General features: G+C 44.9%; 1 pseudogene across 1 annotated transcript; it reads left to right on the top strand.

The window, feature by feature from the left end:
• The first annotated feature begins 10,187 nt into the window (after positions 1-10,187).
• On the top strand, positions 10,188-14,195 carry LOC147702749 (protocadherin gamma-A11 pseudogene; annotated as a pseudogene). The gene has a single exon (XR_015297372.1). The product of XR_015297372.1 is annotated as a protocadherin gamma-A11 pseudogene (transcript).
• The last annotated feature ends 219 nt before the right edge of the window (positions 14,196-14,414 follow it).

Here is a 14,414-nt window from a genome sequence, read left to right as displayed (position 1 = left end):
TACTACTACAATTAAAAATTATAGTATGCGCTCCAAAATATGATGTTATGTTATGTTATGTTATGTTAAAATTGCTTGTATAGTGCAACGTTCACCGGGTTGGTTTCTTGGCGTTTAGGACATGAGAGAACTGAGCTATTCCTATAGATTGTAGAAGTTAGTTGTAAGCTTTGATAAAAAGCCAAGTCTTCAGTTGTTTCCTAAACTGGAGATAGGCATCCATATTGCGTATAGACTGTGGAATGGAATTCCAGAAATGAGGAGCCAACGTTGAAAACCTGAGTCCCCCGTGTTTAATATGCTTAAACCTGGAGGTGATCAAAAGATTATGACTAGACGATCTAAGAGTGCAGGAGGGAATATATTTCTGATCTGTTTTATTTACTGACTTGAAGGTATAGGTAATGATATTGAAGGTACTGAAAGTTTGGGTAATGATCTCAAAGGGTTTCACTAATTTGCAAACATATGCTGTCACCAAAGAGAAATCATCACTGCAAAGAGCCTGATTATAACTACTTTTTTGCAAAGCACCCTATCTGTCTCTATCCATGAACTTCAATTCCACGTAGCTACTCAAAATGTAGTTTGTGGTTGGTGTCACTGCATAATGCATATGTGCAGTGCATAAATGCAGTGTGCATCCCAGAAATATGGCGTTGAAGTGAGTCTGTGAGGGTTTATGTATGGTCATTTATAGCTCTATGATTTGTGGTGTGGCGTAACAGACAGACCTGCCGACTTTGGAGCTGGGAAACCAGGTTTGTAGCTCTGTGTGGGCTCATCACCCTTTAATTCTGGGCATATCACTTAATCTCACTCTGCATACCAAAAATTATTGTGTCCTTGTGTAATGTAACTGGTGCTCATGTAAAGCACTCAATACCTTTGGGTTGAGTTTGCGCTATATAAAACTGCAAAAAGAAAAATAGTAATAATACAGATACAATGGTTAGTGGGCGTTCAATGCAGTGGTTAAATGGGTGGGAAATGCTGGGAACGATGTTCCCATTTTTTATTTTTTTTTACAGTAACAGTTTCGATACTTCGTTTCCAACCCCCAAGTACTCTGACCTCATCCCCATTGCACTCATCATCGTTCCCATTCTGTTTTTTATCCACTTTAACCTCTGGTGTAATGCTGTTCTAAAGAGTTTGGCTTTTTCATGTTTCCTTGAAAAAAACTTTGCAATGACAGGGGTAAGCATTTTCAATATTCTGGCTTTAGGGACTCTGTGGGGTTGGGTGAAGGGTACATCCAGAGAGCGAGGTAGTGCTCCTTTCGATTAATTTAAAGAGTCAAGATAGTTTATTTAATTGGGCCATTTTCCTTGTGAGAGGTAAGGTTGATGCCATATATTGTGTTTTTTTACAGGTTCCGTTAATTGTGAGCAGTTATTTGAATTATATTCATAGGATAATGGCTGTGTGCTGAGATGGTGCGGTCCAGGTGGGAAGTGGGTTGCAGCATCTCAGGCTGGCAGTTGTGATTTGTTGTTCAGCAGGAGGAGAGAACCATAAAGGCCCTTGAACAGAAGTTGTAGCTACAGAGCACTGAAATAAATGATTCGTAGTTTCTGTTTTCAAGTGGTTTGCGGTACAGTGTGCTGAAATATGGAGCATCACCTTTAAATATGTATATGTATGCAGTTCCTATATATGTTTTGACTGTTATGAAAATTACATATTTCCAATGTTAACCTTTGACTCAATAAATTTCGGTGTACACGATGTGCCTTCTGTCTCATTTAATGAGCATACTTCTGTATGGAGAATTAGTGGCTATCACTTTGATAATATATTGAAGCTTGAAAGAAACGTTACATTATTACTTTGCAATCCACATGTGCATGTACACATTGACTGCTTCTGATGGCCTAGTGTAGAGAGTATTCGTCTTGACCCCCTCTTTCCATTAGCAGTCATCAGCCACTGCCATTGACCCTGGACAAGCAAGCTTTGATACACCCTGGCAAAATATACATTTATGAAATGTAATCCTGATTAAATTAGGTTCACAGTTGTTACCAATAACACAAAATCCATATTTGCAGAAAAGAAAAACTCTGTGCACAGTTAGTATTGTTTCTGCAGCCCATTACAGCACAGGTGCCCTAACAGGCCTCCTGGACGAAAAACAAAGTGCAAGCAATGCTTTTGCTAGAGTTTAGTCCTCAACCTCAAACTCCTACTTGTGTGTAATTCTGGGCAACTGCAAGCTGAAGTTCTCAATTTGGCCCACTCATGTCAACTGCCAAACAGGCTGTAAAGGTCAACATGTAAGAGTCAGCTGTGGACGTGGTGTGCCTCAAAGCAATCCATGGTGGACCCTTGCACAACATTCTACAGATTGTCAGTTTCATTAGGTACACCTATAGTGATCAGATGTACGAAATGCTTTAACACAATGAGCACGCCATTAGTTGGCGAGGGACACATGGACATTAGCCATCCCCAACGAAGAGGGACACAGTAAAGAAGACATAAGTATCTCTACAGTACCGAATTGCGGTGCGACAGAGCATGCATTGAAGAACACAACTGTGATGGCTTCTGACTGCAGTCCACCAGAAGAATACCTTTTCATAACTGATGCGTCTTCTAGTTATGGGATTCTGGAGCCGCGCAATAGCGCCCCTCGCAGATACATAGTGTAGCTACTTCACGATTCAGCTGGAAGGACATTTTAACAAAAATGCTCTGTAGACTATCTGATTTTTGTGTGGGAATATCGCAGCAATAAGTGGCAAAAGCTCAGATTAATACACTGTTCGAAGGTACGACACAACCATAAAACCAGGCCATGTAGTGCGTGAGATATAATAAAGAAACATAGGTAATCTACAGTGTACTGTCTTAAAACTATAGTCTGCCATACCAACGCTCAACGCAATTACAAACATTACTGAAAAAGAATAAAAATAAGCAAATAGGACTAGCACCACCTTATGAGTGCACCCCCCGAGGCCCCCACTTTACCTACCGAACACTACAATATGTTACATTACAAATAATCAAGATCGGGAGGTACCGCTATAGAAAGAACTTTAATAAGTCGTTACATGACATTACACAACTTTATATCCGCATCGGATCTTTATAGGGCTCGTTCTCAGTTTATGTTTACTTTTATACACCCTGTAAATCGGCTGTACTCAATTCTTCAGTGGTGTTTAGAGGCGGGGAGTACACAGCTTGCACTGGTGGATCCTCTGCTGGCTCTGCAGTGTATTCCTCTGACCTGGGATACCATCGGCTAACGGCAGGGAGATCAGCCTGAGAGTGGAAGAGATGCGAGGGGGGGCAGAAGATGTGTGCAGGTCCGTGCGCAGGCGAGGAAAGAGGCCGACCGAATTGCAAGTGTGACCTATATAGGTCACGGCCTCTGACCCTGCCTGCGCCGGAAACGCGTCACCGCCCACCCCGGAAGGACTTCCTTTGCTCGCCCGGTCGCCTCCCATAGGGTGGACGACCGGCTACCCTCTACTAATGGGGGGGGGCGTGGGCCGGGGGGCCGGCCCCTAAAGGCGGGCTCATCTAGCCTCGCCCTTGGTAAAGTGTTGGTCACTCATTGATTTGTGGACAAGGCATCCATCGCTCAGTTTCACTGCATGTGCCTGCCATGCAAATCACAGGGAGAACACTCCCTGGGCAATTGGGCCATTTTTTGTACAGAGAAAGCAAACGCTGCTTTAAACCCGGTGCCCACCCAGCTAACCCTTGAGTGCATAGAAGGCAGCTGATGAGATTGCAGCTCGCTTTACAGCAAAGATGCCCCCTACCACCTGGGTTGAGCTGTAAATAAGATGAATGGTCCTTCTCCAGGGTGATGGAGGCCATAGCCCCCACCCTCTGGTAAACTGACACACGATATGTGAGGGTCTAAATTAGGTCCTAAGTCTTATGGACACAAGTGTAATCACAAATATACCAAAGTCACGCATATTGAACCTGCTTTGGTTCTTAAGCCTCGAGCACGTTGTCTCAAGTGTATCCTATAAAAGTGCAGCTCTTCAGCTGGCACGTCACCTGAAAGCACTTTTTCTGAGCTCTGGCTGTACATCTTTGGTATTTACTCAGTTATTCTTATTGAACGAGGGCTTCTTCGCCCTAGTTTGAATTGATCCTAGTATTAAATCTCCGTGTACACTCACCGATTAGTACATATAGAAACACCCGCAGTAACTGGGCTGGGCGCCCCACATATTGCTGAACGTGGGTCATAGGTACAAAGTGTGCCAGTGAATCATGAATTAAATGCTTCCTTGCCCATATGGCAACATTTCTGTTAGAAAGTTTTCTGTTTACTTGGAAGCATCAATTCAGAACAGTGTAAATGAAGTTATTAAAAATTAGTAGTTGTACATTCATCAAATGGGTAGCCACACACCCTTGACAAAAATTCTCATCTGTGACACACGTCAGCTGGGGATCTGTGATTTTGTATTTTTTATAAGTCCAGTCGAAGCTATTTTCTTAAGACATAAAAACCAATACAAGGTGAACATCTGTAGCGTATTGTAAAACTTCGCCTACTGTGCAATGTGCCATATAGAGAAAGTACTCGGACTCACATGAAGGAACTACACTGGTTGCCAGTAGTGCAGAGGATAACCTTTAAAATTCTTACCATAGCCTTTAAAGCAGTTCATGACCTTGGCCCTTCTTATTTGAGGGAAAGATTTACCCGCTATGTCCCTACTCGGGCTTTGCGTTCAGCTGACTGTAACTTTTTAAAAGTACCCCGATTTCAGCGAGTTCGTTTAGGAGGCCAATCACTTGCTGTCACCGCGGCTAGGACTTGGAATACCCTCCCCCTTTCCCTGAGATTAACTGAAAATTTTGTGATATTTAAGAAGGCACTTAAAACTTATCTTTTCAGAACGGCTTATTAAAATACTAATAGTAAAAAGAAAATTTAGATCTCTACTTTTTTCCTCCGGCCACTTGCTTGTTTCTCTTTTTACGCGCCAGGACACTCTGGTAGTATATGAGCGCGCTACAAAACAGCTAAATAAATAAATAAATAAATAAATAAAACTTCTACCAGGAACTAAAGAGTATTGGATCTCAGAATTATGAAAGGGAAACCAAACTACTGTGGCAAAATCAGAACACACCGATATTTACTTGCCACATTAAAAGTAATTTTAGGGGACACCAGACTGTGCTGCACAGAGAGAGCTATTCTATGCTGAGCCAGATCCTCTGGGGGGACGGCTTCATAGTGTGCCAGTTGGGATCTTTACCATCAGGACACCCCCCCCGCCCCCACCTCCCGCGCCCCGTCCCACCTGCTGCCCCCTCCCCCCCCCCCCCCCCGGTCCTGGAAATACAAAGCTCATACCCAATCACTACTGTATCCTATGCATAGGGTGTTTGCCACTGAGAGTTGCGTTGCCACAGCAAAGTTTCCACGTGCAATCACAAAAAGAACACACACTGACAGGCCGAATGATGTTTGCTGTACTGGCACAGAAAGGTGCCGCAAGGGCAGCAGAGGAGAAGGTTCTTCTAGTATAAAGGGGTGCAGGACTGGTGGCTGCTGCAACAGTGACACCTTCCCTTACAAGAAGAAGTGCATGGCACCAACACAAGTATCACTCACGCAAACCAAGCATAACTCCTGAATACTAACAGGCCTAAACTGAGGACCTGGTCTGCTGCACCCCATCCTGCCTCTCGCCCTCAAATATGATGGGCGAAGCCTCCCAAAAGGTCATACTGTACACGTACAATGCTCCATACATTCATAGCACGCTCTAGATCTAAAATAAAGCAAGATAACCGCTCTCTCAGACCATAACAGGAAGGCAAAAATCACGGCTAAACGCCACTTTCTTGCAGAGCAGGCACTGATTGGCGCCGTTAATTCAATCACCCCATTCAGAAGCAGTGCACCCGAAGAGCACTATGAGGCAGTAGCACTAGCCACTAGGACAGAGGTCTTCAATCTGTGGGGCGCGACCCCCAGGGGGGGCGTGGAGTCCTGGGAAGGGGGTCGCAGAACAGATTCTGTCAGTTTGCCTTTGTCAGGCTGATTGAGGGTGCTCACGGCGAGGCCTAATTCACACCGAGGGGTGAAAACAGCAAAGCCTCATTAACAAGTAAAAGGTCTTTTAAAGATCTGTGAAGTACTCGGGTGTGGCTTTGTGTGTGTCCAGTGAAGCGGTTTCAGCCGGGCTCACATACACGAGGGGAGGGGAGGGGAGGGGTGGGGTGGCTGGGGGAGGAGGCTGTAGCCCTTTGAGTTCAATGGGCGTTGCGCGCCTGGAGCTGTGGGTCCCGCCAGTAAAGCATGTGAAAGGTCCTCATTGGTTCAAGTCCCACAAGCCCTCATATCTGGTGCCTGTGCGGGAGAGATGTGCCTGAGAGTCTGTTCTTCATGGTGAGATGTTGTTACAGCCTGTCTGCCACTCCCCCCAACCCCCGCAGAGAGGCACAGAGATGCCCTCCCATGAGAGAGGAAGAAAAAGGAAGAAGACACAGAGAGATCCTCACCCCCCCCCCCCCCCATGAGAGAGGCACAGAAAAGGTGAGTGAATGGATGGATGGATGAAAGGGTGGGTGGATGGATGTATGGATGGAAGGATTGAAGGAGGAAAGGGTGGACGGATGAAGGCTGGATGGATGTAAGGATGAAAGGGTGGATGGATGAAAGATGGATGGATGGATGGATGTGTGAAAACGTGGGTGGATGATGAGTGGATGAGTGGATGGATGGATGAAAGGGTGGATGGATGAAGGATGTATGTATGGATGGAAGGATGAAAGGGTAGATGGATGAAGGATGAAGGATGGATGTATGGATGGATAGAAGGTAGCATGTATGTAGGATGGATGGATGTGTGAAAAGGTGGGTGGATGAATGATGAGCGGATGGATGAAAGGGTGGATGATGAAGGATGGATGATGGATGGATGGATGGATGGATGTTTGGATGGAAGGAAGGATGAAAGGGTAGATGGATGAAGGATGGATGGATATGTGGATGGATAAAAGGTTGCATGGATGAATGATGGATGAATGGAAGTGTGAAATGGTGGGTGGATGAATGATGGGTGGATGGATGGATAGATGAAAGGGTGGGTGGATGAAGGATGGCTGGATGGAAGGATGAAAGGGTGGATGGATGGATTGATGTATGGATGGAAGGATGAAAGGGTGAAGGATAGATGGATGGAAGGAAGAAAGGGTGGATAGATGAAGGATGGATGTATGGATGGAAGGATGAAAGGGTGGATGGATGAAGGATGAAGGATGGAGCAGCGGGGTCAGTGCTGCCATATAAGGTAACGCGCCCGTGACTTGGTCCGGTCCAAGTAGTTCTTGTGAGGGGGTTACACCATAGAAGGTTCTTTAGAGTGAAGTGGAGTCCGACAGCGCGTGCTTCGTACAGAAATATTAGCAGGAGCCATCTTATTCAGTGAGACTTTCCTCTCAGACCCCACACCTACCACCTGCGGAGTCCCCCAGGGCTCCTCCCTCAGCCCGACGCTCTTCAACGTCTACATGGCTCCACTTGCCCCCATTGTCAGAACCTACGGACTCAACATCGTGTCATACGCAGACGACACCCAGCTCATCCTCTCCCTATCCAACGAGCCCAACACCGTCAGACGCAACTTTCGAGAAGGCATGGAAGCCGTCGCCAAATGGATGAAAAACAGCTGCCTACATCTAAACACCAACAAAACAGAAGTACTCATCATAGGCCCAAACCCCGACGCCTGGAGCGACACCTGGTGGCCCACCGTCCTCGGAAACCCGCCAACCCCCACAGACCACGCACGCAACCTGGGAATCATCCTGGACTCCGAGCTCAAAATGGACCGCCAGATCAACTCTGTCTCATCTTCCTGCTTCCACACCCTCCGCCTCCTTCGTAAGACCTTCAAATGGATCCCCCTCGAACACCAAAAGACAGTCACTCACGCCCTGGTCACCAGCAGACTCGACTACGGCAACGCACTCTACGCCGGAATAAACAAAAACCTCATCCGCAGGCTACAGAACATCCAGAACGCCGCCGCAAGACTGGTCCTCAACCTGCCAAAACACTGCCACATCTCCTGACACCTGCACACACTCCACTGGCTCCCTGTCGAGGCGAGAATCACCTTTAAGATGCTCACCCACGCACACAAGGCCCTCCACGGCACCGGACCTGCATACCTGAACAGCCGGCTAAAATTCCACGCACCCCAAAGGACCATACGATCAGCCCAGCTCTCCTACGCCGAGGTCCCCCGCACCAGAAAGACCAGATCGGGAGGCCGCTCCTTCTCCTTCCTCGCGGCCAAAGCATGGAACGCCCTTCCGCTCCACCTCAGACAGACAACATCGCTCCCCATCTTCGCAAGAAACCTCAAAACCTGTCTCTTCGACAGACCCCCTCCTTGACGGAATGGAACCTGCACCCCCCCTCCCCCCCCCACCCCTAGCGCCTTGAGACCCTTACGGGTGAGTAGTTGCGCTTTAACAAACTCCTGATTGATTGATTGATTGATTGATTGTCTGGCTGCCTCGTGCCGCTATGAGATGATGGTGCAGAATCACTCCCATAGGAAAGAATGTATGTATGGGCTTGTCCCCACCGCCAGTGAGCAACTGAAAAGCATAACCCTAGCTAATCCCGAGCCACGGGACAAACGTCAAGGTCTCAGCAACCAATCCAAATGTACGACAGTTTCCAGCACTTCTGAAACCGCACATAGGAGGTATGGAAGGCATTTGTTCTAGGCGCAGGACATGACGCATCACTGCGCCATGCGGCAGTAGGACCAGGACAATTCCCATGGCTGCAGGGGGCGGGGTTTCTCTCATTCCTGCAGGACATACCCAACAGTTACAGGGCAGACTTACAGGGGAGGGATATGACCATTAGACGTAGCCATTAGTCCTCGCAGTATGTGTTATACGTATCAGGCATCGGTGCAGTCTACGCCCGTGGGGTTCTCGAGGGCAGAGGAGCTGCTGCAGGGTATGCACTGGGAACCTGCCCCTGTTGACAATACCTTCTATGTGTGTTCATTATCTTAGGCAAAAGATCTTTGCATCCAGTCTGGGCAGCATGACAGACTTGTGAATGTGATAAATTCAAAAGTTAGAGGCGGTTATTTCCATTGGGAGCCCCAAAAAGTGTGTTCCACCCATCAATTGCACATTTTTAACAGCGCAATGGTACAGAGTGATACACAGCGATCAGGCAGTCACTCACACAAGAACATTTCGTTGGGGGAACCCACAGCTTTTGTCTCGTCTCTCCTTAACCAGTAAGTATAGTGAGGATACGATGACGTATGCACGTCAGTGTTACCCAATGGAAACTGAAACTGCATCTCAAAGCAACATGTGTGTAGGATCTTTTTGTTTACTTGTTTGTTCGAAGAATCTCCTCATTGCTTTTAAACAGATTGTCATATTTCTGTAACGCTTGTTATTGTGTAACCGAATTGTTCCATAAAACCAAATAACAGAACAGCTAGGTGATTAAGTCGAAATGTTTACAAAAACATGTATTTTCCTCTGTGCACCGCACAAAAAAATCCATGTATAGTGGTTTGAGTTTTTTACAAATGATTTGTCAGTTAGTGCTGCCTGATTATAATAATCAACATTTTTAAAGCGCACAATCACCCGTAAGGGTCTCTAGGCGCTTGGGGCCGTCGGAAAGATTAAGCAAGATATTGCCCAGAGTCGCATCGATGGGCTAATTTGCCGCTGGTGCCGGTGATCGAACCGTGATCCCCAGATTCCAGAGTTAGTCGCCCTTGCCGCGGCGTCACACCTCTTCAGATCGTGTTTCACGCGATCCGCTTCTTTGTGATTATTTGCTCTGGTGTGGAAACTTTGAGTAAACTCACAGAATGCTAAAGCAATCCTGATTTCTCAATAGCATTACTGCGAAAGCAAGATTCCGGAACAGTTTTCGTGTGCTAAAGCGGCTGAAATTATTTAGTTGAACGTTAAGTGTCGCTGCTCACCAACAAGTGAGGTAAAGGCTGACAAATAAAGCACGTGATTTGCAAACCGCAGAGAATAATGCGCGGTGCGCCGTTGAAGCTTTCTGTACAGCTCAGTACCTGTCAAGCTCAGCATCGGCGAAGCGCTTGTTTTTTACAGACCAGAACAGAAGTCTTGCGTTGGAGATAGACGTGTTTAACACTACGGATCCTTCACCTGACATGGATCAGACATCAAGACGCTGTTTCTTCCGTACTCCGACACCGAGAGGCTCTGACTCCGGGGCTAAAACATCCAAACGCTGTTACTCCGGGGCTCAGACACAGAGCGTCTATTGCGCCGGGGCTCAGACATCGAGGCACTGTTGCTCCGGGGACCAGTCACCGAGGCGCTTTTATTCCAGAGATCAGTCATCCCGGCGCTGTTACTCCGAAGCACAGACATCGAGGCGCTGTTATTCCGGTGCTCAGGCATCGAGGCGCTGTTACTCCGGGGACCAGTCACCGAGGCGCTTTTATTCCAGGGATCAGTCATCGAGGCGCTGTTACTCCGAGGCTCAGGCATCGAGGCGCTGTGACTCCGGGGCTCCTCTGCTGCTTCTTGTGGCTCTGCTGACAGTCTGTGGAGCAACTTCTGGGCAGCTGCGTTATTCCATTCCCGAGGAGATGAGGAAAGGCGCTTTTGTTGGGAATGTGGCTCTGGATCTGGGGATGGATATTAAGGAGTTATCAGAAGGAGGAGCCCGGATTGTGGCCAGAGGTAGGAAGCAGTATTTTATTCTGAATGTAAACAAAGGGCATTTATACGTTAATGAAAGGATTGACAGAGAAAATGTCTGCGGACGCGTCATTGACTGTCTTCTAAATGTAGAGATTATATCTGCGAGGACTATGAACGTGTATGCAGTGGAAATAGAAATTCAAGATATCAATGACAATTCCCCCGCATTTATTGATGATCAGATATCATTACAAGTACTGGAAAACACCGTCCCAGGGACGCGATTTGAGCTTCCAGATGCAGGAGATGCGGACACCGGAATATTTTCCGTTCAGAAATATCTACTCAGTGACAATGAACACTTCACCCTGAATGTGAAACTTAAAGATGAAGGCACAAAATATGCGGAACTCGTCCTTAACAAATCATTAGACCGAGAAAAACAGGATGTTCACCAACTGACCCTCACAGCTTTAGACGGAGGGGAGCCTGTCAGGTCAGGCACAGTGCAGATCCGGGTCACAGTCACCGACGCCAATGACAACGCTCCGGTTTTTAATCAGTCTGTTTATAAAGTCACAGTTTTGGAAACTGCGCCCAAGGGAACTGTTGTAGCGACCGTGAAAGCGACTGATAGTGATCAGGGATCAAACTCCGAAGTAACTTATTCATTTAATAACATTATGGACGAGGCATTGAAAACATTTACATTGAATTCTAAAACTGGAGAAATAGCCTTAACAGAAACCCTAGATTTCGAAGAAAGCGCAGCCTATGAATTCGAGGTTCGAGGAAGTGATGGGAGTCTTTCATCTCGATGCAAAGTGCTGATAGAGGTTATCAATGTGAATGACAATGCCCCAGAAATTTTGATGTCATCTCTGCTCAAGCACGTTTCAGAGAATAGTCCCCTAGGAACGGTGATCGCTAATCTGGAAGTATTTGATCGAGATTTAGGAGAGTGTGGTATGGTTAACTGTTTCCTGCCTCCTCACGTCCCCTTTAGGTTAAATAAATCATTTGGGAGCTATTACAGTTTGGTAACTGATGGTATTTTGGACAGAGAGCAAGTATCTCAATATAACCTATCAATTACAGCCTCAGACAGCGGAGATCCCCCATTATCTACAACTGAAACAATATACCTTCAAATTACTGATGAAAATGACAACACACCAGTATTTGGGCAAATGTCACATAGCGCATACATCATGGAAAATATTCCTCAAGGTACATCCATTTTTGCAGCTAAAGCAAAAGATTTAGATTGGGGCAAGAATGCCAAGATCAGTTACTCCTTAGCTGATGGTCACATAAGATCTATTCCTCTCTCTTCTTATATATCAATAAATTCAGAGTCTGGTGTCATCTATGCACTTCAGCCCTTTGACTTTGAAATATTTAGAGAGTTTCAGATCCAAGTGAAAGCTGAAGATGGTGGAACTCCTCCTCTAAGGAGTAATGTAACTGTGACATTCTTTATTCAGGATCAGAATGACAATATTCCTGAAATATTATACCCATCATCCCCAACAGATGGCTCCTCTGGAGTAGAGATTGTCCCTCGCTCCTCTGAACCAGGTTATCTCGTCACTAAAGTAATCGCTGTTGATGCTGATTCTGGGCAGAATTCTTGGCTCTCCTACCAGCTGCTGAGGTCCACAGACCAGGGACTGTTTACTGTAGGCCTTCACACTGGAGAAATAAGGACAGCCCGCCCCATTATGGAAAAAGATGCCATAAAACAATTCCTGGTGGTCTTAGTGAAGGACAATGGACAGTCTCCTCTTTCTTCTTCAGTTACAGTCACCATAGTATTGGCAGACACTTTGCCTGAAATGCTTCATGATATAAGTAATCCTTCAGCTCCTGCAGACATGGAGTCAAACCTCACCCTGTATCTTGTGATCGCTGTTGCAGTTGTTTCCTTCTTGTTCCTTTTTCTGATAATTTTTCTTTTGGCCATCAGACTTCACCATTGGAGGGAATCTCAGCTCAGTGAGTCACCCGGGGTTAACTTCAATTCTCTTCCAGCCTCTCACTTTGTGGGCATCGATGGAGTCAGGGCTTTTCTACAGACCTATTCCCATGATGTCTGTTTAACAATGGATTCTGGGAGAAGCCAGTTTAAGTTCCCTGTTTCGAACAATTCAAATTCTGTTTCAGAAAAGCAGAGTTGTGAGAAAGAAGGTGCAGTCCCCATTGAAGATTTTTTGAATATTGGCAAAGAGGATCAACCCTTTGATCAGGTATGTGTCTTTTATTTTGTATTAATTGCTTTCAGATAAAAAAGTTTCACTCCTTTTCTGACATACAGAGCATGTGAAGCTTTGCTTTTACATTGTTACACCAAGTGCTCAAAAAATAGTAGTGTTCAATTCAGAAGTTAATACTTTCCCTAATTGTAACTTATTGTAGGGTCTCTTATTATTGCAAATAAGATATTACCTTAAATGGTTCCATCTGCTCAAACAAACCTGTTGCATACTATGAACAATAAACAAACATTTGACTAAAGCTTAACCTAAACAAAGCAGAAACTGCCAGTGAACTGCTTGTGCCTCTCTCTGTTAAGGAAGAAAGACAATACCACTCCTTCTTTACTGGCGAATGGAGAGTAACTCTATTTCAACAATATAAAAACCGGATCTTAACTCCACCTCCACTTGCATACAGTCACTTACACCCAATCATAATTTTTTTCATTTTCCTCTAAATAACTCTAAAACGAAAAAAAAGAATGTCAAAATGAATGCTGCTAATCGTCATAGCTCATACACTTTATTTAACTATTCAGCCTTTCTTTCACTATTTTAAAAATGATTCTAGGAATAGTAGGAGATCACAAAGGCAGCTCAGTACATCACTTTTTTCAGATTATACCTTCTATATCTGAACGTTTTCTTTTCTTTTTTTGTTTGATTTTTTTTAAAATTATTTTTATGTTGGTTAATTATTGTAATCCAGTGGTTTCAAATCTTTTGAGAACTAAGACCCACTTTGTAAAATGAATAGCTCTCACGACCCAGCTAGCTTTAATGTACATTAGGCAGGCATTTTTTAATGTAACTAAAGCATTGTTTGGGTCATTTACAGTTAGCCCATTTTCCTTTCAAATTTCCAATACATTGTCACAGACCTACAGTTTTATTAATAAAACTATATTGCACACAAATTATATTGTGTGGAGATTAGGTTTCAGTAACTATTTGTATATTTTCGCCCAACCAAGTAAAGTGTCTTGATTTATTTTGATCCTCTTAAAATCTTTGTTTCCAGCACACTTTACAAGCACATAAAATGCTTCCTTTTTGATTTCCTTACTGCTGAATGTGTGCAGTTCATTTACAGGTATTTACACATTGTTGTGTGTTAAAAAAAAACATTGCCTATTATTGCTTCATCCTGGCTGTACTCTGTTCAACGTGGGAAATTCTGCTATGGCTATGTATAGTTTTATTAAGCTGTCTGGTACTTTCCTCGCACTTGAAATTTTCAATAAACATACCTTTGACAAAAAAAAAAAATCACATTCTACAGGCTTTCCTTTCACCCACCTGTACACCAGCAAGATTGTCACATAATTCATGTTACTTTTTTTTTCTGGCTGCAAAGTGAGAGGAGTTTATAAACACCAATCTCCATGTTAAAAAAGTAGCTATTTACCAGAGGACATAGCCTCATATTTGACCTCTGTCTTTGAAGCACAACAAATGTGTCAAGATAAA

This window comes from Lissotriton vulgaris, chromosome 7 (genome assembly GCF_964263255.1).
Source record: "Lissotriton vulgaris chromosome 7, aLisVul1.2, whole genome shotgun sequence".
Lineage (NCBI taxonomy): Eukaryota > Metazoa > Chordata > Amphibia > Caudata > Salamandridae > Lissotriton > Lissotriton vulgaris.
Note: the sequence above shows the minus strand (reverse complement) of the source record. Positions and strands in the feature narration are given on the sequence as shown.